Source organism: Boleophthalmus pectinirostris, unplaced genomic scaffold (genome assembly GCF_026225935.1).
Source record: "Boleophthalmus pectinirostris isolate CB_2022bp ecotype Guang Dong unplaced genomic scaffold, ASM2622593v1 HiC_scaffold_11, whole genome shotgun sequence".
NCBI classification, from domain to species: domain Eukaryota; kingdom Metazoa; phylum Chordata; class Actinopteri; order Gobiiformes; family Gobiidae; genus Boleophthalmus; species Boleophthalmus pectinirostris.
This window is the reverse complement of record NW_026570994.1, coordinates 4731623-4756759: the sequence shown is the minus strand read 5'-3', so window position 1 is coordinate 4756759 and position 25137 is coordinate 4731623. Positions and strand designations below refer to the sequence as shown.

Here is a 25137-nt window from a genome sequence, read left to right as displayed (position 1 = left end):
TGTGGAGTTAAACTGCTACTACAAGACTCTTTGCTTAAATTCATTGCTTTAGTGCAGTAACAGCTAAAAAAAAACTGAGTGAACTACATATACCATGATCCTTTGCTCCACTACAATGCAGAATACATGAAAAGTAATACAACTAATAATCAGAACCATCATTTTTAAGCATTTTTAAGCATCTTAATTCTTAGGTTTATGACAGAACCAAAGTCTTGTCAAGGCATTTTAAAAGGAAAAAGTTGCGTTTGAATATCGGATATTGTTACATCACTAACCTGTACGTATGTCCACATGTGAGGATGCCAGGTTCTAACCAGGCTGGCGTCACCTAGTGCCTCCACTCAATTTCATTTCTCTCCTGCGACTAGATCAGGAATCAAAATACACTAGACGGTTCGCAAAAACCCCGGAATTGAGAGTTCGGGCTCCAGCCAATCAGAGAAGAGACATACATTCTGTGTTGTCAATGATTCCTGAGATCGAGGATTTAAAGCCAGAACAAAGAGAATGTTTGGTGAATTTTATCAAGGGGAAAGATGTTATTGCTCTTCTTCCTACGGGATTTGGGAAAAGCTTACCATATTTTCCGGGCTATTAGACGCGCTCTTAAGCCTCTAACCCCTTCAAAAACGACTGCGCCCCACAATCCAGAGCCCTATACATGAATCCACTCAGGTGTCCCAGCACGACTTCAGTAAACTACAAAGACACACCAACCGCAGCACACGCAAAAACACACGGAGCAGACAGCGACCGCGCAAACAAGAAATGGAACAGAGGAACGAACCAAAAAAGCGAGTGCAATGTGCCTTTTCTAGCCACAACTGAACAACTGAGTCACTGCGAACACGCCGACAATCCGTTGGTCCCAGACAGCACCCTCCCTACACGCCACAACTGAACAAAGCCCAGAGTCACCGTGAACGCGCCAAACAAAGTCCCACTGACCCATCCAACTGTTGTTTCCTTTAACGTCCGGTACGGTTTATTTGTGAAAAACGTTCAAAAATAGACCATTTAATGACAGTGCGTCTTATAATCCAGAGCGCCTAATAGCCCGGAAAATACTGTAATATACCAGTTAGCCCCATTACTGGCGCGTTACATACGTCACGACCAAATAGCAGCGATTGGTTAAATGATAAAAAATACCTGCCTATTGTCGAGCTAACGAATTCTAACACTGCGAGGTCACACAGTTTCTACGAAGTGAAACCGTCTGAGGAATCAGGCTAGCCAGGTCCTAGGAATCTACATTAATAGTGAACCATGAGCTAAAAAAATCAGAGAGAACTACATAGACCATGATCATTTGCTCCATTTCAGTGCAGATTACATGAAGAAATTACAGTTCCAAGCACTTTTAAATCTTCGTTCTTTGGGTTAAGTCTTGTCAAGGCATTTTAAGAGGAAAAAGAAGCGTATCCACAGTTTTGTTTACTTCTCTCAAATCATAATAACAATGCATCGCTATAGATTTTTCCTCAAAATCTGAACCTGACCTGCACGTTGTCGTTTTCTAGAATCAGCATCGTCATAGTTGGTGCTGTTCTGGCCTCTGCAGCAGCGCTCCCCTCGCCTGTCTGTCTGGAACCCCCCCCCTCAGAGCCCTCCTGCCCACACCTCCTCCTCCTCCTCCCCCCTTTCCGAGACCCCCACCGCTTTTGTCTCCAACCGCGACCGGCCCGTGCCTGCAAATGAGCCCCTCCGCCACACCGCCACATTGCTTTGCTTTTGGGGGACAGCACCGTTCGCCGTTTAATCACCAAAACCTCGCGTCATTGTATTTTCCTCACAGTTCATAGCACGTTTTGATGTGAAAAGATCGAACGCTTTATTGGAAGAGGTATCCGTTTCAATTGTGATGCAAGTAACGACCCCCCCTCCCCACCACCGCCGCTACCACCTCCTCCTCTTCGTCACTTCTTCCCCCTTGCAGAGCGGCGGCGAGGGGAGGGGAGGGGCCGGCGGGTGCTGCTGGGGGTGCTGCAATGCTACGGGTCTATGCCGGCATTGCTGCGCGTTGTTGTGGACGTGAGCGACGATGCAAACGTAGCTCATTTGTTGACGTTTGTTTTTTTTTTTTCTTCTTCTTTTCTCTCTCTCTCTCTCCATCCAGACCCTGCTCCCGAAGACGTCCGCCGCCGAAAGTTGAACGCCTCAAGGAAACCAAGCTGGATTAGCAGTTTGTTTGCGCAGGTAAGAGCTGTTTTATGACATAATGCAATGACGCAGGCGGTTTGTGTTTCACTGCTGACACTTTTTGGCTTAAAGTGCGTCGCATAGACTGTTCATTTCACTAAAACATACTGTAGTCACATCATTTTATTTAAAGGGCCCATATTATGTTGTTTTCTGATCTATGTTATAATGTTTCTTCATCACAAACACATCTCTAGTTGTGTTTTGTTTCATTCACGCATGTTTAACACACAAATCCTGCATATTTAGGCTGAGTTCTTCTCTCAAACTGACAAGACTCTGTTCCCCCTTGTGATGTCATGAATTCATAATACAGGAAGTGCTCTACTGTGTTTTTAAACTTCATATATCTTCACTAGAATGATATGGATTATGTCAGACCTGGAGTTGCCAATCTCTACTGAACTAAAGGTAAAAGGAGCTGTTAACGTGGAAACTACTACACTGAAAAGAAAAACCGAAACGGTCACTGGATTTGCGTAGTAGTTGTAGTTTTCACATGTTATCTGTATATATTTATGTATGTAACTGTTTCTTCTGTTTTGTGGACTTGCATGTGAAACACTTCAGTCAGCTGAAGTTGTTTTAAATGTGTGACATAAATAAACTTGAATAGAATTGAATTGAATAAAAAAAAATATGGAAAGTGGTTGCATGCAATAAAATAATGCTTTGGTTTCAAAATAAATTCACATAAAAGATTAATGATTAATGTATGTTTTTTGAGCGTAACTTTTTCACAAGCTCTATATATAATTGTGTAGCTTTTTCACATTTGAATTAGGTAATGGAGTCATTATTAATGTATATGATTTGAGCTTGACTTTTTCACACTGAAAACTTTAAATAAAATGATGTGACCATTTTATATTGAACTTATGATGTGCAGGCAGTATTAATATGTACTAAATGTATGCATAAATGTCATGGCGTTACCATTGAATTGGTTTATATCTAGAATACATGATTAAACTTAATGTCTATAATAGTGATATTCTTGCAAACTTAATTACATACTTTCAATGTTGCAATCCAGCTGGCTGCAAAAGTAATAAAACAACACATTACTCAATCACTTTCAAATACAATTAGCTGTTTGAATATCAAAACGTAATATAAAACATTACATTCATAAGAAGGTCGAGAGATCAGTGTAGAATGCTTATGAACTATTAATTTGTGCTCTGTGGAAACCACGGCATTATGATTTCCAGTTTGAAGTGTTTCAGATTTTGAGTAGAATGAATTTAACACATTTTTCAACAAAAAAACCCACTGTATTCAAACTGTTAATGCAACTAGTTAAGTTTCATTAACAGTTTGAATTTTAAAAAAAGAAAATCAGAAATTGAGTGGTTTTTGGTTCTGCAAAACAAACCAAGATAAGATCAATTATCACCAGCACACTTCATGACATCATAAGGTGGGACAGAGCATTTTGAGCTTTGGAGATGTAGACAAACTAATAATAAAGGATTATTCAAACATGTGTGAATGAAACAAAACACAACTCCAGGTCTGTTTTTGAGGAGGAAACAACATCACAACATGACTTAAAGCTCACAAGACTTAATTTTGACTAATTAGGACCTTTACGATTTTCCCAAAAAAATTTAAATCTTGCCTTGTTTTTTCCAACTTTTTTTCATGTTTATAATTGTACTTTCTGCTTGGACACAAACAGCAGATATGACATACGTAGAGATAATTCCATAACTGTTACCTAGCAACCATACTGTGAGCAAGAGCAAGTCCAAATTACACAGTTGTTGTTCTCACTAGACCATTTTGTTTCACTGATAAACTTTATAATGACCAGGCTACACCTACCCATGCCTTGAAGGAGCAATATGCAACTTCTCTGGTAGAGGGTCTCCATGGAGATGTTCCACAGTATGGCATTAAACTTATCTGACTTGTCAGATCATAGAGATTCCTTTTAGGTAGCCTTAGAAATTGTTTTTGTAAATAAGCAGTGGTGGAAGAAATACTCAATTTTGTAAATATGTAAGTTAAATTACAGATACCAGAGCCAAAAAAAAATACTCAAGTGAAAGTAAAAGTATCTCATGAAAGAAATTTTCCCTAGTAAAAGTATTAAATGACCTGTTTAAAATGTACTTAAAGATATCAAACTGTGCAAAATCCTTTATCTTATAAGACTTGTAGTTATTTTGATACAGATTTGTGCTGATTTTATTTTTATTTTTTTGTATATTTTTGTTTGTTCAGATTATGAAATTGATTAAAATAACCCCTCATCCTTTTCAGCAGGTCACAAACAATCATTAAAAAAAAAAAAACTTTTACTTTTCAATCCTGTTCAGAATCATAGTAGAGTAGAAAGTAGGCCTACACATACCTGCTCTCAGATGTAGTGAAGTCAGAGGCGGCGCTACCATTAGGCAAAAGTAGGCGGCTGCTTAGGGCCCCCAAACCTGGAGGGGCCCCCAACCAATTGCCCTCAGTGCCACTAATGACAGAGGCCTCAGAGCAATTACATTTTCTTGCAATATGATGTTAAATGAGAGTAGTTTACTTTTAAACAATAATCATAAGTAAAATAATAATAATCATATGTAATGGATGTAAACAAAAAATGTAATTGTACTAATAAAGAAATAAAACTACTTTGAAATTCTGGTTATCTAGTAGATGACCAAACTAATAAGACAAGTTTCCAATCCACCATAATTGAAATAGAGATGTGCGTGTCTCAAGAACAATAAATATATTAAAACAACAAATAACAAAACAAAAACAAAAAAAACAGAAAGTACTATGATTTAATGTTGAAAATTACACTTTTTTTTTTTTTTTTTTGTTAGGGCCCCATACTCAAGTTCATCTAGGGCCCCCAGATTGCTAACTTCGCCACTGAGTGAAGTAAAAGTCAAAAGTATTGACCTAAAAATGTACTCTAGTAAAGTACAGACAGGCAGACCTACATATTTACTTAAGTACACTACATTACTACTTTTACTTTGTTAAAATCCATCACTGTAGTTAAGAATAAATCAGCATTAGAATTGTTATCAGTAAGTTATATTTGAATCTGGAATACTATGTCATGTAAATTCGTTATATGCATAAGTCTTCCAGTGTTTACTTCGCCCCACAGGAGTTAATAAGTATTGTTCACATTCTACTGTACATAGGCTACTCGCTAATGAATGTTGTGATGGCCCTGGGCAGTTGTCTTTGACCTTTGCGACTTGCTCCGTCTAGACTTTATTATTATCCATCCTGCCGACCGCAGAGTTCACCCACAGCGTCACGTCTTCTAAGTGTGACGCGTTGTTTGTATTGTGCGGCCAAGGCCAATCGCGCTAATAGAGTCACAGTTTTGGCATGTGGACGTTGGCGGTTCGCATTTAGCAGTTCGCGGTTGGCAGTGTGGTGAGTGGGAGTGACACCGGAGGGCACGGGCAGAGCTGGCCGTCGACGAGTTTGTTTTCCGTGATGAAGACCGAGCAGGTGGGAGCTGCGCGGACGAAGTGCCTTGACAAAGTGTGACCGCCGGTTTGAAAGTTCGGACCATGCTGTTGTTGTGTGTTTGTTTGGGCAATGACTTCACCTATTTATGTAAGAAAAGAGGAGTGTGTGTATTATGGAAGATCATTTGTTCCATTAGGTTTTACATTTTTAATGCCGTTCAATTTCTCACTTTTTTATTCTGAATTTTAGTTTTAGTAAGTATACTTGTTTAATATGTTTCCAATTCATCCATCCATTTTCTTCCACTTTATCTGGGGCTGGGTCGCGGTTGCATTTAGTCTGAGCAGGAAGTCCCAAACTTCCCTCTCCACAGACACTTCCTCCAGCTCTTCCGGGGGGACCCTAAGGTGTTCCCGGGTCAGGCGTTCTCCGGGGCTTTTCACTGGTGGGACATGCACGGAATACCTCGCGAGGAAGGCGTCCAGGAGGAATCCGGAACAGATGCCTGAGCCACCTCAACTACTACTGTCAATGTGAAGGAACAGCAGCTCTTACTCCAAGCTCCTCCCGTTCAAATTCAAAATAAAATTTCACCTTTTAAATATTCAGCACATTTTTTCAAGCCTTGAGATTCGACTGTCAAAATTCAGTGTGAAATTCGCAGTGAAAAAATTCGCACCAAAGATCCAAGATGTCAAGGCAGAAGCAATTGATTCAAACATGTTTTTTCAGAGTTAAAAAGTTCAAAGTAAGAAGTTCAACAGCATATAAAATTCAAACTCTGATGAAACAAATTCTATTCCATCGTGTATGTAACTCATGGTAACCTTGATGGTTCCCTGAATAGGCCTATCAACTGACTAAATAATGACAAAATCATAAAACTATGAAAAAAAAGTATGAATATGAGCTTTTAAAGACTAATGAAAGCATTGATTACACTGGTTTAGATCAGAGTTTTTGTTGTGTTCTTGGGCAATACACTTATGTAAGAAAAGTTGATGGTTACCTAAATAGGCCTATCAAGTGACTAAATCATGACAAAATTGTAAAACTACTAAAAAATGTATGAATACGTGCGTTGAAAGACTAATGAAGACATATTGATTACATTAGTTTGGATCAGAGTTGCCAAGTCTGCTTCTTCTAGCAACCTTGGGTTTTTTTTTTCTTTTTTTCTTTTTTGGAAAGTAGCTCACAAATTCACTGCTAAGAGGCACTTTCACATCAAGAATAAGGGGATTTAGTTTGACTTTTTTTCTTGTTAATAGTCCCAGTAATGCCCAATCTTGTTGGACGGACAGGGCCTGGTTAGTACTTGGATGGGAGACCGCTGGGATTATCTATGGAAACTACTGTTGTGTCCTTAGGAAGACTCTTCATCCACATTGCCAAGTTGGTGACGGTTAGAATTGCCAATGGTGCAGACTGGAAGCCTCTCTTCTGTCAGTCTGTGGCTGCTAGAGTGTGGATCGGGCCAGATTTTTCTGTGCAAGCCCAACCCACGTCTGACAGATCAGTTATCAAATCCGACCCAAACCCTATAGGCATTAAGATATTTGTGTTCAAACCTGACCGAACTCGACACAGTTAAAATCACACTATTTTCATAAGCCTACTAATGACACGTAGTATATTGTTTGTGTTCCTCTAACGGACACATAGACGCAAAATACAAACTCTGGATAGAGCAAAAATAATAAGACGACTTGATTCTTCACCTCTCGTAAAGTGTTAAATTTAAACTGCAGCGTCTCATCCACATTATCCAAAGAAATTGTAATCTGCAAATAATGACATCCAGTCCACAAAACAGTGCTGTTAATCCAGTTTGAGGCGTTATGTAAAAGTAAAAAGGCAAGAGTAGTTCCTCACGTGTGTCTGTTTCCATCCACACAGCGCACGGATCGAGGTGAAGCTGCAGATTAGTGATAGTGACTCTACTTCCTGTGGACTTTATCTCTAGTCTTTTATGCTTTAAAAATCATGTATCTGAAGTTTTACACCACATTTCACAGATAATAATAACACAGTTTTGACTTGTATCTAAACCAGAAGTGCAGAGCTCTGATCTTTTGAGAGTCTCAGAGCGAGTGATTTTACTGTAGACAGGAAACAGCTGACGCGCAGATGTGTCCGAGTCCGACCCGAGACCGAACATAAGTTGTCTGAACCATGCTTCCATGCTCTAATGGCTTCTAGGGGTGGATGGTATATTGCTTCCTGTATCGATATTGACCAAATTTGATACAGATATTCTTTGTGAGGAGTGATCGATTGATGCTTCGTGAAGCGTCTTTGAGTGTCCAAAAAAAGTGCTATATAAATTGAAATGAAATGTTAATAGCATTAAATATGTGATTACAAATGTGTGGGTCTCATTGGCGTTTTTTTTTTTTTGTTTTTTTTTGTCAATGTCTGAAAATCTGTCAACTGTCTGCGATGGTTTGTTTGCTGATGCTATGAACTCAGTGAACTGTGAGCGGGATCGATGCCCTGCTGTACGGTTGTGTCTGAGTGAGTCAGGGCTACCACTTTGTCAAACCTTTGATACGACATCTTTAAATGTTGTTGAGAAATGCCAACGAAGACCTATCGCGCTTGCGTCGTCTACACAGTTATGATCCTCTAAATTGCACGTTTTAAATCGCAATATTCATCTAAAACAACTTAATAAAAGAAAGAAGTCCGCGTTAGAAAACTGTGGTGTCCAATAGGAGCTGACGTAGCCGTAAATGCCATCACAACAAAGAGTCTGAATCTCCGAAATGACTCCGAAACGCTGCTAAATCCTTCGTTTATCGCCAATTAAAAACTGGAGAACGAAGTATGCACGGAGAAGTGGGCGTGTACCAGCAGTAAAAACATTTGATCAGCAACGTGGCGTCTTGAAAATAAGCGATTAAAAATAAGGGGAACAACAAAAATATCGCGGTTACAAGCTCTATAAAGTCGATTTTGTGTAATAGGTTTGCTTGAATTCTTTCCTCGCAAATTCTTCTTTTCAGTTTGAGTTACTGGAAAGACTCAGAATTGCTTTGACCTACTAAAAATGCAATAATTTCACGTACGTGTGTGTGTTTTTACTGGGACTGCTGGGCTCCTGTCACCTCCAGACTACCCCCTCCCACGCCGCTGTCTCCGTCCCCTCCAGCGCGCACCGTGTCTGGGGAGAGAGCTGTCACTTCCTGGGGCCTCTCTTTCCCCGTGGATGTCCTCTGTTCGCGGGGTCACGCCTGTCCCCGATTACCATGTTTGGGGCTGTTTGTCAACTCTGAACCTCAGCTGCAACTAAGAATATACTGTACTCTACAAAAAGTCTAATTCAGAAATCGCTTGAATGAATAAAATATGATCTTGATGGGACTAGTGTTGTCATGATATTAAAATTTCAAACTTGATCTTGATATGAATTCAAAAAACACTCTTTATTTAGTCAGTAGAATGTCATTTTCAACAGTAAATCAAAGTACTTTCTTTTATATTTCCATGTGGTCTTATATCTGTGTACTCCCGAAGGTGGTCCAGGTAGTATCTAGTTTCGATACTAGTTTTTAGTATCGATTAGTATCTGATTTTCGACACTTTTCTCAGCCCTATATGGGAGTACATTTCTGTTCGGAACATGACTTTTTGCAATTAAAATAAGAAATTCATCATGTTACACTAAAGATTAAGACATACAACAACTCAAACATTCAGCTGGAAATAAATTAAAGCAAGCCTGTCTGGCTTCAGTTAAAAAGATCTACAGATTTTTTTTCCTTTTTAACTTGTTGAATCTACTCAAATCAAGTAAAATGTGAGTTATTTGAACGTAGCTATTACCATATGGTAGTGTTAGAACTCAAGACCAATCCTGGTCTCGAGACCAGCTTTAAGATCATTTTTTTATGGTCTTGGTCTCGTCTCGGACTCAACCTTGTTTGGACTGAAGCTTGGGTTCGGTCTTGTCTCAGTCTAGAAGGCGCTTGGACTCGGTCTTGTCTCAGTTTTGAAGGTGCTTGGGTTCGGTCTTGTCTTGGTTTTGAAGGCACTTAGACTCGGTCTTGTCTCTGTCTTGAAGGCGCTTGGACTTAGTCTTGTCTTGGTTTTGAAGGCACTTGGACTCAGACTTGTCTCAGTCTTGAAGGCGCTTGGACTCGGTCTTGTGTCAGTCTAGAAGGCACATGGACTCGGTCTTGTCGCTGTCTTGAAGGCACTTGGGTGTGGTCTTGTCTTGGTCTTAAAAGTGCTTGGACTCAGTCTTGTCTTGGTTTTGAAGGCACTTGGACTCAGACTTGTCTCGGTCTTGAAGGCGCTTGGACTCGGTCTTGTCTCGGTCTTGAAGGCGCATGGACAGAGATAGATTTATAAAAAACATTGATATATATGTGCCAAAATAACTGTAAAATACAAACAAATGTCCAACATGACAAAGATGGTCTCAGTTTGGTCTCGATGGGCTGTGGTCTCAGTCTTGTCTCGGCTTCAGCCTTTAAAAGTCTCGATCTTGACCCCCAGAGGTTTTGGTCAGGACCCTGTGGTCTCGGACTGGTCTTGGTCTCGATTATTGCGGTCCTGACTACAACACTACCATATAACGTACACTGGCCCAAACATGAAACTATGTTTGGTGTTCAGTTGTATAAGCAGCTCTTGAGGTCAAAATAAGTCAGTTGTGTAGTGTCTGCGTCTAATTGTAAAGCATTTTTTGTCCTCCAGGAATGCTGTTAGCATGCTAGTTGTTGTTAGCTTTACCCTGAAGACCAAACTTCCCTCTGGTCTTTGACAGTTGTAAACAGCTCGTGGTGAATAATAAAAAAACAAACAAAATGTGAGTGAAGAATAACTTTGGATCACTGTTTCTATTTTGTTTTCAGATGTAAAAATGTATGCTACAGGCTTTTAGAAACTTGTTTTTTTGTTTGAATGACAAAAAAAAAAAACTCTGTCGTTGCATTCAAAAGCTGTTCATATGTGGTTCCATAAAACTGGTAGTATTTTTATGGCTGCAGATATATACACATATTGTAATCGTGAACATTATACTGTAGTTTTACTCCCACGTGCCCATGTAACCACAAGCGCCGCAGTAAAACGTGATGGACACTTTTATTGACCAATTACTTTTCATTTAGCGTGAGATGAAATCTGCACATTTTTACTGGTCTGCTGCTCACTCGCATACTCCATATAACACAGCAAAATACTACTACTATTTCTAACTTCTGCTTGTCATGGTGATACTGCTTACATCTACCACTGCTATTTTTACTATTAGGTACTTATACTCCTTCTATTTCACTTTTATATATGCTATTATATTTATATATATGCTATTAGTGCATCTACTTAACTTACTTTGTACTACTACTACTACTTCTCCTTTTGGGCTTGTGGAGTAAAAGCAGAGCCAGCAGGCGTACATTTCACGCGGCTGTGTCATAACATGTAGGTGTGTAAGTATGCGCGTACTAGTCCATGATTCACACTGACACAGAGTGTACTGAAGAGAGAGGACAGCACCTGTCGCCCTGAGGACCTGCCTGCACCTGGACTCTGGGGATGGGCCGGTGCAGGTGTTGTCCAGGGGCACAGCTTTAAACTTAAAGAGGGAGTAAAGCTAAAACTCATGTGTTTGATGATTTGATCAGGAACAATGTTATACCCTGGTAGAAACATGGTAGAAAGAAACAAAACCATAAAATATTCAGCAAAATTGATCTGATCTGTGGAGAGGCAACCCAGATCATAATAACAATGTAATATGCAAGTACTTTCCAGCAGCTTTGGATGATACAGTATTGATATCGTGGGTTATCATGGGCTGCTGTATCGATATATCGCCAAGAGTATTTTGAGGTATATTTTACTAAATTATTTTGTCACAGAGCTACAGTTGTGTTGACATTTTCACAGTTTTGAAGAGTAAAATATGTGTTTTTCATATTAATTTTGCACAAACTCAGTGGACTTAGTAGACTTTTAGAAGACGTGTATCATTCGTTCATTCGTTTTTCAAAATAAAACCAAAAATAAGAAATTTTAAAAAACTAAAATTTTTTTCATTATTTGTCTCCAAAACCAAAGTAAAAAAAAACAAAAAACAATTTGTTTTTTTCAGTATTCGTGTTTAAATTAATTTTGTGTTTAAATGAAAAATGGAAAAAGACGGATAACAACAGTTTCCTATTTACGTGACTTAAACTGCGATGCCAGACTTTTGTACCGCTTACGGACTGAATCAGGACTAAAACAGGACTAAACCGGGTCTAATCCAGAACTGAACCAGGTTTCAGGCCTGGTCTGGTCCCGGTCTCAGTCCTGATCAACCAACAGTCTATGCGGGCGCACCTCCGGGCCCGTCCCGACACACAGTCCTGGTTCAGTCCTGGTCCAGTCCTGGTCCAGTCCTGTCCAGTCCTGTCCAGTCCTGGTCCAGTCCTGGTCCAGTCCTGGTCCAGTCCTGGTCCAGTCCTGGTCCAGTCCTGGTCCAGTCCTGCATCACCTTAGCTACATCCATGATTCATTTCGGCCATATTTGTAGTTTTTTATGAATTGCCTTGAAAAAGTGTGAACGTCCTCTTGTCTCCTTCACTCTGACCGGTCCTGACTTTGATCTATTAAACATGAGTGAGTGTGTGTGTGTGTGTGTGTGTGTGTGTGTGTGTGTGTGTGTGTGTGTGTGTGTGTGTGTGTGTGTGTGTGTGTGTGTGTGTGTGCACGTGGGGGGCGTGCGCTGGCCTGAGGGAAAGAGAGAGGAGGAGGAGAGGGAGGAAGATGAGAGGAGGAGGAGAGAGGAGGGGCTGTGAAAAAGGGAGATGGACAGATTGAGAGACAAGGGAGAGAGAGAGAGACAGATAAAGGGACAGACAGGGAGAGAGGGAGGGAGGGAAAGCACAAAAGAGAGACAGAGGGAGAGAAAGATGAAGAGAGAGTAGGGAGGGTTAAAGAGAGATGGAGAGAGAGAGATACAGAGGGAGAGAGAGAAAGAGAGACAGAGGGAGAGAGAGAGATGAAGAGAGAGAGACAGGGAGAGAGATGAAGAGGGTGGAGAGAGAGAGAGAGAAAGAGAGAGACGGAGGGAGAGAGAGTGAAGGGAGAGTAGGGACAGAGAGAAAGAGAGACAGAGGGAGGGGAGAGATGAGAGAGAGAGAGACAGAGGGAGGAGAGGAGAGAAAGAGAGACAGAGGGAGAGAGAGAGATGAGAGAGAGAGAGACAGGGAGAGAGATGAAGAGGGTGAGAGAGAGAGAGAGAGAGAGACGGAGGGAGAGAGAGTGAAGAGAGAGTAGGGACAGAGAGAAAGAGAGACAGAGGGAGGGAGAGATGAAGAGAGAGAGAGACAGAGGGGGAGGGAGAGAGAATGAGAGACAGAGGGAGAGAGAGATGAAGAGTGGAGGGAGAGAAAGAGAGACAGAGGGAGAGAGAGATAAACAGGGTGGAGAGAGAGAGAAAGAGAGACAGAGGGAGGGAGAGATGAAGAGTGGAGGGAGAGAGAGAGAGAGAGAAAGTGGCAGACAGGGAGAGAGACGGAGGGAGTAAGAAAGAGAGAGACAGAGGGGGAGGGAGAGAGAACGAGAGACAGAGGGAGAGAGAGATGAAGAGTGGAGGGAGAGAGATACAAAGAGAAAGGGGCAGACAGGGAAAAGGAGAGAGAGAGGTAGAGAATGAGAGACAGAGAGAGAATGAGAGACAGAGGGATGGAGAGATGGAGAGAGAGAAAGAGAGACATGGGGGGATAAGAAACTGGGAGAGAGAGAACGAGATAGAGGGAAAGAAAGATAGATAGATAGATAGATAGATAGATAGATAGATAGATAGATAGATAGATAGATAGATAGATAGATAGATAGAGAGTGGATATAGAGAAAGAATAAAAGTACAAACAGAGAGAAGAATAGAGTGAGAGGGACACAGATAGAAATAGAGAGACAAAGGGACAGACAGAGAGAGGGAGTGAGAGACAAAAGGAGCCAGGGAGAGAGAATGAACGGAAGAGTGAGAGACAGAGACAGAGGGGTTGATTGACAGTGATAGAGAGAGAGAGAGAGAAAGGGACAGAGAGAGGGGGAAGTGAGAGAGAGTAAGAAGGAGAGAGGAGGGAGGGATAGAGGGAAAGTGAGAGTGCAAAAGCAGAGGAGGGAGGGGGTCTGTCTATGTGAATTATAGATGAGGAAACAGGAGAGAAGAGGATGAGAGGAGGAGGAGGAGGGGGAGGTAGAATTTACTGGGCCGCACTGCTTTAAGCTCTACACCTCCACACACCAATAAAACACCACACACACACACACACACACACAGAGAGAGAGACCAAACCACAGTTTACACGTCACACCATTTAATTTCATCCACATTCATCAAGGGTTGAAAATATAAATTGTACAAAATTCTGAAAAGACAAAATATGTGTAATTTAATTGAGGGCAATATTTCTTATTAAAAAAGAAATTGTGGCTTCAAAACAAGAATCTGGGCGATTACCAACACTGCGTTTTTGTGTAAGGAATAAGAGAATATATTAAATGTAGATTCTCGTGGAGGAGTTGAAGTATCTCAGGGTCTTGTTCACGAGTGAGCGGAGGATGGAGCGTGAGATCCACAGGCGGATCGGTGGTCACTGTATTGGACCGTTGTGGTGAAGAGGGAGCTGAATCGAAAGGCAAAGCTCTCCATTTAACATTACTCTACCTTCCTCCCCTCACCTATGGTCAGAAGATCACAGATACAAGAGGTCAAAATGAGTTTCCTCCGCAGGGTGGCTGGGCGCTCCCTTAGAGACAGGGCGAGGAGCTCGGAGTAGAGCCGCTGCTCCTCCACTTCGAGAGGAGCCAGCTGAGGTGGCTCGGGCATCTGTTCTGATGCTTCCTAGGGCCTGTTCCGGTGTTCCGGGCATGTCCCACCAGGCAGAGGTCCAGTGAAAGACCCAGGACACGCTGGAGGGACTATGTCTCTGGGCTGGCCTGGGAACACCTCGGGGTCCCACTTAGAGGAGCTGGAGGAAGTGTCCAGGATGAAGGAATTCTGGGAGTCCCTGCTTACACTGATACCCTCGCGACCCAGCCCCGGATAAGCAGAAGAAAATGGATTGATGTAGATTCTCAAAAGCAGCTGTATTTTATATTTTCTTCTCCTGTTGAAATGTATTGCTTTTGGAGTAGTCATAGTACTAATAGTACAAATAGTACACACAAAATCCTGCATATAGACTTCTTCTCTTAAATTGAAAGCAATCTGTTCCACCTTGTGATGTCATGCTGTAATACAGGAAGCTGTGTTGCTACTGTGTTTTTAAAATCCATACACCTTCACTAGAATCATTTGGATACTTTAAGGCCTGGAATTGCCAATCTCTACTGAAAAAAAAAAAAAGGTAAAAAGGTAGAGGTAACAGCATTATAACATGATTTAACGCTCAGAGACAATTTCGCATAATACAGGACCTTAGATTTTTTTTTGCCCATCCATTAATCTTCAAAATACAAAATAATGACTGAAAATGTCTCTTTAAAAAGCATAGAAAATATTACGATTGTGTCGCTTATATAAGCGTATCAGAATCTGCCCACAAAAAACGCTAATCTCTGTCCGTTTTACTCATTTTCTTGATCAAATGTCTTCAGATTAGAACTAGTCTTGTGGCGATTCTTGGATTAAAGTGTTCGTGTTTGACCTCCTTCCTCCTCTTTCCTCCCCTCCTCCCTCCTTCACTCGTCTCCTACTTCCTAGTATGTGTCCTATTTGGCCTCCTTGCTCTCTCGGGACGGACACTATAGCCCTGTTGGAAGTGCTGAGTCATCTTTTCTCATTTGTCCGGCTTTCTACTCTTTTGTCCATCCGAGAACATACTTTTTTTTTTTACACAATACAGACCGAATATGGCTTTATATATCAGAATTTAAATAAAAGCACTTCATTCGTTTTTCTGCCTGGAATGTTCCACAGTGTGACATTAAACAGCTCTACTTTACATTTATGAATTTACACTAACTGTTTGGTTTTACAGCTCAAAAATACCTAGAAAAACAACATTCTGACTCTGAGCGGGGTCGCCTCTCCACAGATCTGACCTGTAACTTGGTTTGGTTTGGTCTCCATGACGATAGAAACGGTTTAATGCCATACTGTGAAACATTCCATAGCAATAACATCTCCAAAAGTTACACAATGCGCCTTTAAGGATATTTTTATTGTGGTCGTCTCCGTGTTATAACGTTGCTTCTCTGGAATATTCCACAGTAAAGCTTTAATATATCGATCTTTGTCAAATGAGGTTTTTGAAGAGATAAGTTTCCTCACAGCAGCAGGAGTTTGTTTACAAGGCTTTTTTGAGCAATAACAACACTTCTTGCTCAATTTATTTTTTATTGTCTATTTTCTTGGTTGAAATGTGACACAGCGGGGCTTTAAGATTAACATCTGATAGAGATCAAGTGTTTATTTGAGTCCGGATTCAGTTGATTTAGTCAAAATTTTGCCAGATTTTGTGCAAAAACAATGACATAAAACTCCCATATTATGCTCAATTTACATTTTTGTTGTTTCTTTTAATCAAGTTTTGTAGTTGTGTTTTGTTTTATTGACACATTTTTGAGTAATCCTGCAAATGAAAATCCGAAAATCACCAAAAACGCTTCTCAAAACGTGTCCCACTTTATGATGTCATCAGTAGGGGTGCAAAAATACTGAAATATCAATATATCGTATCGTTTAATGTGATGATACAGTATTGATATCGTGGGCTGCTGTGCCGATATATCACCAAGAGTATTTTTTGGTGTATTTTACTGATTATTTTGTTAGAGAGCTACAGTTTTGTTGCTTGTTCAGAGGAATGAATCTCATTTTGTGACACATTTGACATTTTCACTGTTTTGATGATTAAAATGGGCTTTTTACACTTTGCACAAGAAGTGGTTTAACAAAGACTTTTACTATCACAGACAAATAGATGGATCAGATAACAGTATTTCCCAAACTTTTTTTCTGGGGACCCATATTTTAAAAGTCACACATCTTCACGAACCAAGTCAACAGACATTATTTGTAAATCACAAGATAAATTTGTGACCATTATTGAACATTAATTTGGATATTTTATCATTGACTGAGTGATCGTGTCTCTCTGAACAATAAGTATTACCGTATTTTTCAGACTATAAGGTGCACTGGAGTATAAGGCACATTAAGCGAAACAAACGGACGACACTTGAGACTTTTTTTTATTTCCTACGAGGACGACTCAAATACACATTGAGTAATAATGTGTTTAATGCAGCTTTGCGCACATTTGTTTACGTTTTACAGAAACAAAGCTTAAAACCACATGGTTCATTTGCATAAACTATAAGCTCTGAAAAACACAGCTCGCTCCTTGTGCGCTGATGTGGTTCAGCTTCTGTCGGACTAAAGAACATGACTCAGTGGAATATGTGAAAATTGGTTCGAGGTCAGTCAACACAACCAGAATTAATGTATAAGGGGCACCAGGATTATAAAGCGCACTGTCGAAAATTAATTGATTTTAAGTGCACCTTATAGTCTGAAAAATATGGTACTCAAGTTTTAAACCAGGAAAAACAGTGATCAGTGCACGGAGAAGAAGTGAGGAGCCGGGGGGCCTTTATTTTTTATTGAATCGTATCGAATCAATTTGAAACATATCATATCGAATCAAAAGATCACTGTATCGAGATATGTATCGTATCGTAGCCTATGTATCGAGGTATGTATTGTATCGGCAACTTTTTAATGATACCCAGCCCTAGTCATCAGGTGGTAATTCAGGATCTAGGTATGCACAGATTTGACATTTTTATCAGATATCAGCAGCGATTAAAAATGTTAATGGATTGGATATCGGTTCTAAGATATCGGTTTAGTCAGTATCCAATTTTGGGCTATAAACTGATGTAATAAAACTATTTACTACAACAAAACGTCTGTGTTCTGTAGCTGTTCTGTGGTGACTTTAAATGACATATATAGATTTTTTTCCCCTTTTTTGCTCTAGTTTCGGTTGATATCATGGATCAACATGCTTAAAGCCAAAATATCGACATCGGTATCGGAACAGAAGGAGCTGAATGAGTGCGTCCTTACCAGAAACCCACATCGAAGCAACTCACCACAAAGATCTATTATTTGTAGCCTTTAAACTGCTCATAAATGGCAGAATTATTTGCTGGAGATTGTCCTTGAAAATCTAAATGAAAGGTCCAGTTTTCGCTTTTTGTGTAAAATTTGTCCGCAATAACAGCTCAGCGATGTTTATAGTCCCCTCTCCTCTCAGCGGGCGTCTTTGGTCTAGTCTCTCTGGTCCCATAAATCTCCCCACTTCCTGTTTGGACTGGCTCTTTGCTTCCTCTCATCAGCTCTCGCTTTTTCTGCTGACAAGTTTAAACGGACGATATTCTGCTATGTCAACTTACGTCAGATTTAAGAATGTTACAATGTAGTTTTCCTGTCAGTATCGTACTAAATATTGGAGTTGTGGTGTTTCATTCATGTAGATTTGATTAGTTCTTCTCTTCCATGTTTTTAAAGGACTTCTGTGGACTTCTTGTTTGTTTCCGTGGGAGACGTTGCTCTGCCTGGAATGTTCCACTGTGTATCTATCTTGGATTTGTTCATTTACGATGTTGTTTTATTGCTAAACATTTTCATGGAACAAACCATGTGCAGGGGTGCCTCTCCGCAAATCTGACTCCGTGGAGATAGATAAGTTGGTTTAATGCTATACTGTGGAACATTCCAGGCAAAGCAACATTTTCATTAGACAAGTGAGATTTTTTTTTTAGAATTCCACCTTGATTTGAGAAAAAAATTGAATGATTTAGTCATTTTTTGACTCATTGGTCAATAAGCGTTTTTATTTTTGTTGTTGTAGCAATACGTGTTTTGTAGGACTGGGTATCATTGAGAAGTTGCCGATACGCTACATACCTTGATACATAGGCTACGATACATACCTCGATACTTAGGCCATGATACGATACGATACATACCTCGATACATAGGCCACGATACAGTACATACCTTGATACATAGGACACTGTAACATACATATGCCATGATACAATACATACCTTGATACATAGTCCACGATACGATACATACCTCGATACATAGGCCACGATACGATACATACCTCGATACATAGGCCACGATACTATACATACCTCGATACATAGGCCACAATATAATATATACCTCATTACACAGACCATGATATGATACCTACCTCGATACATAGGCTACGATATGATACATACCTCGATATATATGTCACGATATGGTACATAGGCCATGATATGATACATACCTTGATACATAGGTGACAATAGTAAGCTTTTGATTCATTATGATTCAATACAATATATTTCAAATCGATTCCATGAAAATAAATTCTAAATCATGTCTGTGATACTATAAGTCTTTGTTAAACCACTTCTTGGGCAAAGTTCATATGAAACACAAACATTTTAATCATCAAAACAGTGAAAATGTTAAATGTGTCGCATAAACAAGTTTCCTTGCTCTGGTCAAGCAACAAAACTGTAGCTCTGTAACAAAATAATTTAGTAAAATACACCAAAAAATGCTCTTGGCGATATATCGATACAGCAACCCATGATATTGATACATTAAACGATACGATATATATTGATATTTTGATATTTTTGCACACTCCTAGTTCATGGCTAGTGATTTTTTGTGTGAGAGACAATAAAAATCAGCTCTCCTGTTTTAGTTCCAACTAAATCAGATTTTTCTAGTCATAATTTTGTTAAAATGAAGCTGAGATTAAAATCTAAAAGATCTTCTGACAGAGCAGTGCCTTCAGTTAGCATCACCCCCTCACCTTGGGACTACTGATGATCTCAACTGCAAATATCAATACAATTTTATGGGACCCTTAAGTTTAGCTGTCTACCCTCTCCTCCTCTAACTGTCAGTCCAGTCGTCATCACGCACACGTCCAGTTCATATCGGATTATTATCATCCTCGGTCGCTGTGGTAACCGCCCTGACGACATTAGTTTATCTGCTTTGTTCTTGGCGCGATCGCTTTTTGGCACAGGACACTTGACTTTTATACACCGATATTCAATAATTAGCGACACAAACGCGAAATACGAAAGATACAAAAGCCGATAGCGTGTGCACGGGGGATAATGAGCGCGGTGTGGATGGTTGTGTGTTGCCATGGGATACGAAATGGAGGATTATTCAGATTAGTAGACGGACGGTGGACATCTGTGTAAAACATAAGTCTGTTTGGATTGTGAATTAGCCAAAGTGATGAAGCATATGGGTTACAACACTATATAAATGAAAAAATAATTAAAAAGTAGTGCTGTTCATCATTCTTTTTAATGGAGAGGTCTGCAGCCATTCACTAAAATCATGCGGTTTGGAGCAGATTGAAGACTTTGGAGGACGAAATGAGACTAAATGATGAAGAAAATACGCTTAGAAACCCCAATTATTTGCTTTGGATAGGTATGAAAAAGGAACATTTGCTTTGGATCAGTATAAAAAATGGAAAAGTGTCATAGTATGTTCATTAAAGGTCAATGTGGTCGTACGTCCTTGTCAAAGCCTGATTTTGTCCGATCGCAGAAACTGAGCAGGGTTGCTGTGCTTGGACGGGAGAGCGCCGGGAATGGAGCTCAACAGTGACCGTACACCGCGTATTTACGGAACTAAATTTCTCATTCGTTTTTCTCGTCAGCTTTCCCCCCAAAAAAATAAATAAATAAAAGTTTGAAAGTTCGGGCCTAATCAACTCTGTGGAAACTGAAGACCACAAGACCTATCGTTGTACTTAAAAGCTGAATCTGGAACTTTATAAACCGCCAAGTTATTAAGACATTTCGTAGAATCGTGACTTAAAACAACCGCATTATGGATCTTAGCACGTAGATGAACCTCCGCGATGTCTTTGAACTCTTAATATTACAATTTCTCAAACACTCTGTGGGGAAAAATGAACAGAAAATGCACTTTTGGATCAAGAGCCAGTGGCCGAAACTGTTGTTGTGTTCTTAGGCAAGACACTTCACCCACATGGCCTAGCTTGAAAGTTATGAGTGTTGGTGTTGGCCTCACTTCTGACAGTCTACCCCAGGGCAGCTGTGGCTACAATAGTATCTTACCAGTGTCAAAAAAACACTATATCATTCCAATGCATTATTATTAACTAGGGGTGAAACGATATCCAAGGCTCAGGATACAATATTTATTGTGGAAAGCTCATGATATGGTGGCAAGGCTCACAATTAGGGATGTAACAATATCCAAATCTCTCGGTACGATATTTTCATGATATACATCTCACGGTATGATATTTATTGCGATATTTTGTGGAGGTTAAACAGCTAAAACTACTTTTTCCTTTTAAAATACCCTGACAAGACTTAATCCAAAGAACTAAGACTCAAAAGTGCTTACAACTGTTATTTCTTCTTGTAGTCTACACTGAAATGAAGCAAAGGATCATGGTCTATGTAGTTCTGTCTTTTTTAGCTATTGCTCCACCATAACTCTTCATTTAAGCAAAGACACTTGTAATTCGATATATTGTGATGGTCCATATTGTGAGGGTTGATACGATATTACGATATTCAGTTATTGTTACATCCATATTAAAGTGTTGAAATAGGGAATATTGCGGTCTTAAGGCAAAGGAGAAATTTAATTTGTCAACTGGACAAATCGTTTATTTAGGTTGAAAATGTTTCACAGATCATCCAAGCTGCTTTTTCACTTCTGGTCAGAAGCTGGTGGACACTGCCTTATATCTGTCTGCAGGGGGGAGCTAACTACACTGAAACTACTCTGAAACTACTGCACCTACTTGTTTACAGTTTCTGTTTGTTAGCTAGGCCTATTCATCTGTACTTAGTGAGGGGATATATTCGTACAATCATTCAGGCTTTCACACATATGGCCCTGACCTGGCAACCCTTATTGTTCTCTTTGTTTTAGGTCTGATGATGGAGTTGTAGATGGGAGACAGATGATGTCTGAGGCCTCTGTTTCTGTTCTTTCCTAAGAAAAATAGCCTTTTTAACTCCCCTCTCCAACCAGTTCTTTTCTCTGGCTAAGATCTGTCACAAAGTAATTTTCAGTGTAGTTTCCCTTTAGGCAGATATAAGGCAGTGTCCACCAGCATCTGACCAGAACTAAAGAAGCAGCTAAGATGAGCTGCAGAATGTTTTCAATCTAAATAAACATTTGTCCAATTGACAAATTGAATTTCTCCTTTGCCATGGATTCTACCTGGAAGACTGAGGCATTCTACACACATTGTGGTGTTAACTTGACCTTTTTTTTTTTTTCGTGTGTGTGTTGCAGGTTTGAGCTGATCTGAGTCCGCCTGGTTCATCAGTGAAGACCGCTCTTAAAGACAGGTACAGCCTTTTTACTGTTATTAATATTACAACAACAACATCAACAAAAAAAACACATATTGCACCATTTGGACCAGGCCGGTCGTCAGAACTTTGAGGGCCCAGGGCGAGAAGATTCAAACCGGCCCCCTCTAACATAAATGAATAGGAGAAGGGTCCAGTTCTGGGCAATCTTTTTACTATTATTAATATTACAATAAAAATAAAAAAAAAGTCACTATTTGGACCAGACCCATCAACACAAGTTTGGGGGCCCAACGCAAGAAGACTCAAATTCACCCCCTCTAATATAAATTCATAGGAGGAGGGTCCAATTCTAGGCAATCTTTTTTACTATTATTACTATTACAAACAAAAACAAACAAACAAACAAACAAACAAAAAAAAACATATCTCACTGGACCAAAACTATTGACAGAACTTTGGGCGACCCAGGGCAATAATACTCAAATGGGCCCCCTTCTATTTTTAATTAATAGGAGGAGGATCCAATTCTGGGCAATGTTTTTACAATTATTAATATTACAAAAAATAAATAAATAAATAAATCATCACTTTTTGGACCAGGCCCGTCGACAAAACTTTGAGGGCCAAGGACAAGCAGACTCAAACGGGCCCCCCTCTAATATACACTAATAGGAGAAGGGTCCAATTCTGGGCTCAGGACAACAGACTCCTTTGTCCCTTTTACTTTATGGACTATTCAAGCATAAATACTTTTGAAAACTAGCTGTAATATCTCCAGTTATATACTGTGTTGGCTTGTGTGTTTTAAGTTCCATTTTTGCCTTCAAACGTTTAAATCTGGTTTTGCATTTCCATTGGACGTAGCCGGTCACGTACTTGGGTTCTCTTGTCTGTGGTAGCATCTCACACGGATTCGCATTTTGTGTTGAAATGACAGAGCAGAGTCTAAATCCAGATGTGTTATTGTCTCAGACGGGGGATTCTCAGTGTTTGGGAGCGTAGCATGCGGCTGTCGCGGGCGAGCGTTAACAGCGTGTGGACCTCAGCGGTGGTTGGGAGCACTGGGTCTGTGTTAAAGGGTGCGCTTGTTTACGTGTTTGTGGCATGAAAATGACACTGACTTGAAATACTTTTGTACATTTATAGTCTATAGCATAAAGTTAAAATAAAGTAGACTTCATGCCAATTTACGATTTAGGGTAACTATCAATAGAATTAAAAAATGGGGGTATTTTTTATTTATTTTTTTTACTTCTGTGGGGTTATGTTTTTATATATTGCTTTTTCTAACTTCAACACTCAAGGAAACACTGGGGGTGAGGTGGGTTCAGTGTCTTGCCCGAGGACACAACGGCAGCATTCATTTGTGGGAGATGGAAACGCAATGCCAACGTGTGGGTTAGCTCTGTCAATGTTTTGTCAAGAGGGATTTGAACCACCAACCTTCAGATTAGATCGGAGGACTAACACTATGTCAGTTAACCCGCTAGCTGGAAGTGTTCCAAATAGGAAGCGAGCATGGAAGCGCTTCTGGCTCCATCGACTCTGGCTCCAATTGACTTTATGAAAAATTATCGTCCCTCTCTCTGTAAGTGCTGCAATGAGCCTCGTCATTTTGGTCTTAAAATGTTCTAAATTAATCCTCTCTACGTGATCCTGGTGTTTTTAATTTGTTTTTGTATTTCTTAATACAGACCTGGCTCCAAATTTGCTCTTATAACCGCTAGCATTGTGATCATAATTTGACTGGAGCCAAACACTATGGGTGATTTAGTCATTTCATTTCGTCCACTTCTTTACACAGCTTTTACTTTCTTTCTTTTCCTAAATAATCGCAGCTTTTGTAATTTCATAAATGCGTTATTTGAGATTGCAATTTTGCTTTTGTGTGTTAAATTGTGCGACCATATGTCAGTCTGTTACATCATTGCGCTTGTGTTTGGGGTTGGGTCTTTATTGGCAGCTCTGTTTTCCACTCACATCCCTGTAGGCCTGATGGAAACTGCTACACACCAGTCGATAATGGCCGTTGGTCATTATGAACCGCTACGTATCATCAACCATGCCTGTGTGTGGAATTTTAATTTGATAATCTGGAAACATACAAGTAAAATATCCCTTATTTAAATAATGTGATGTTTTTGATTACATTTTTTGCGGTTTTTGAGGTTAAAGACACTGTATTAACTCTGAGTCTCCCTTCGTTTGCTCCCTGCGCTAAGTCACTCCCCCTTCAGAGCACATCGCATCAGGTTTGTGAAGTTGTAGTGTACAGTTTTGCATCATGTTTTTGTATATTTATGGAGAATTGTCGGATGGGAGCATGGGTGATGTAGACTTGTTGGCGAAGCATTCCTCAGAACGTTACAGTTAACCTTAAGGAAAGTTGAAAAGGGCCTGGGAGAGATCGCTAGATTACTCAGGCATGTTTTTGGTGCGGGAACATTATAATATGGCTGAAAGCTAAGAAAACACATAATATCCCGTCTTTAACAGAAGTTTACAGTAAGGAGAGATGATAGAACACAGTGTAATTCTAATGAAATCATCTTCATCCACAGAGACCCAGCAGACTCCTGTAAGTGGATAATGGGCCCGTGATGCAGAGGCGGTCCAGTATCGACGAGTGTAATGGCCCCTCGCGCATGCCCTCGTGCGGGTTGGTGCAGAGGACGGGCCCCGGGGCCTCGCCACCAGGGGCCACTGACCTAATTTTGTGACTGTAACGTGCTCCCTGCAGCCAGCTCCTGGACCGAGCAGCAGCACAACAGCACTCGTAACATGCAGGGTCACTGGTCAATATCAGGGTTTAATGAGTTACGTAATAGACTATCCACAAAATAAATAAAGAGATAATAAATAAATAGATAGATACATAGTAAAAAAAAATTAAATTAAATAAAAACAATAAAAAGTAAAATAAAAAAATATATAATAAATAATAATAAAAGTAATAAATAAATAAATAAAATATATAATAAAATAAAATTAGCTCTAAATCTGAACATGGAAAAAAAAAAGTTTAAAAAAAATCTCAAAATTTTTCTTTTTCTTTTTTTACTCAAGATTGAACGTTAACAACAATATAGAGAAATTATTAGACAAAACAATCTATAGCATTTTTACACA

The 25137-nt window shown here is 39.9% G+C and overlaps 1 protein-coding gene across 1 annotated transcript in view; it reads left to right on the top strand.

The window, feature by feature from the left end:
• Positions 1–25137, top strand: part of LOC129412617 (microtubule-associated protein 2-like) — a 134254-nt gene that overhangs the window by 58189 nt on the left and 50928 nt on the right. The window contains exons 2-3 of the mRNA XM_055166714.1: positions 2123–2202; positions 21986–22041. The gene's annotated coding sequence lies outside the window, so the exon portion shown is untranslated. The remainder of the gene's footprint in view (positions 1–2122; positions 2203–21985; positions 22042–25137) is intronic.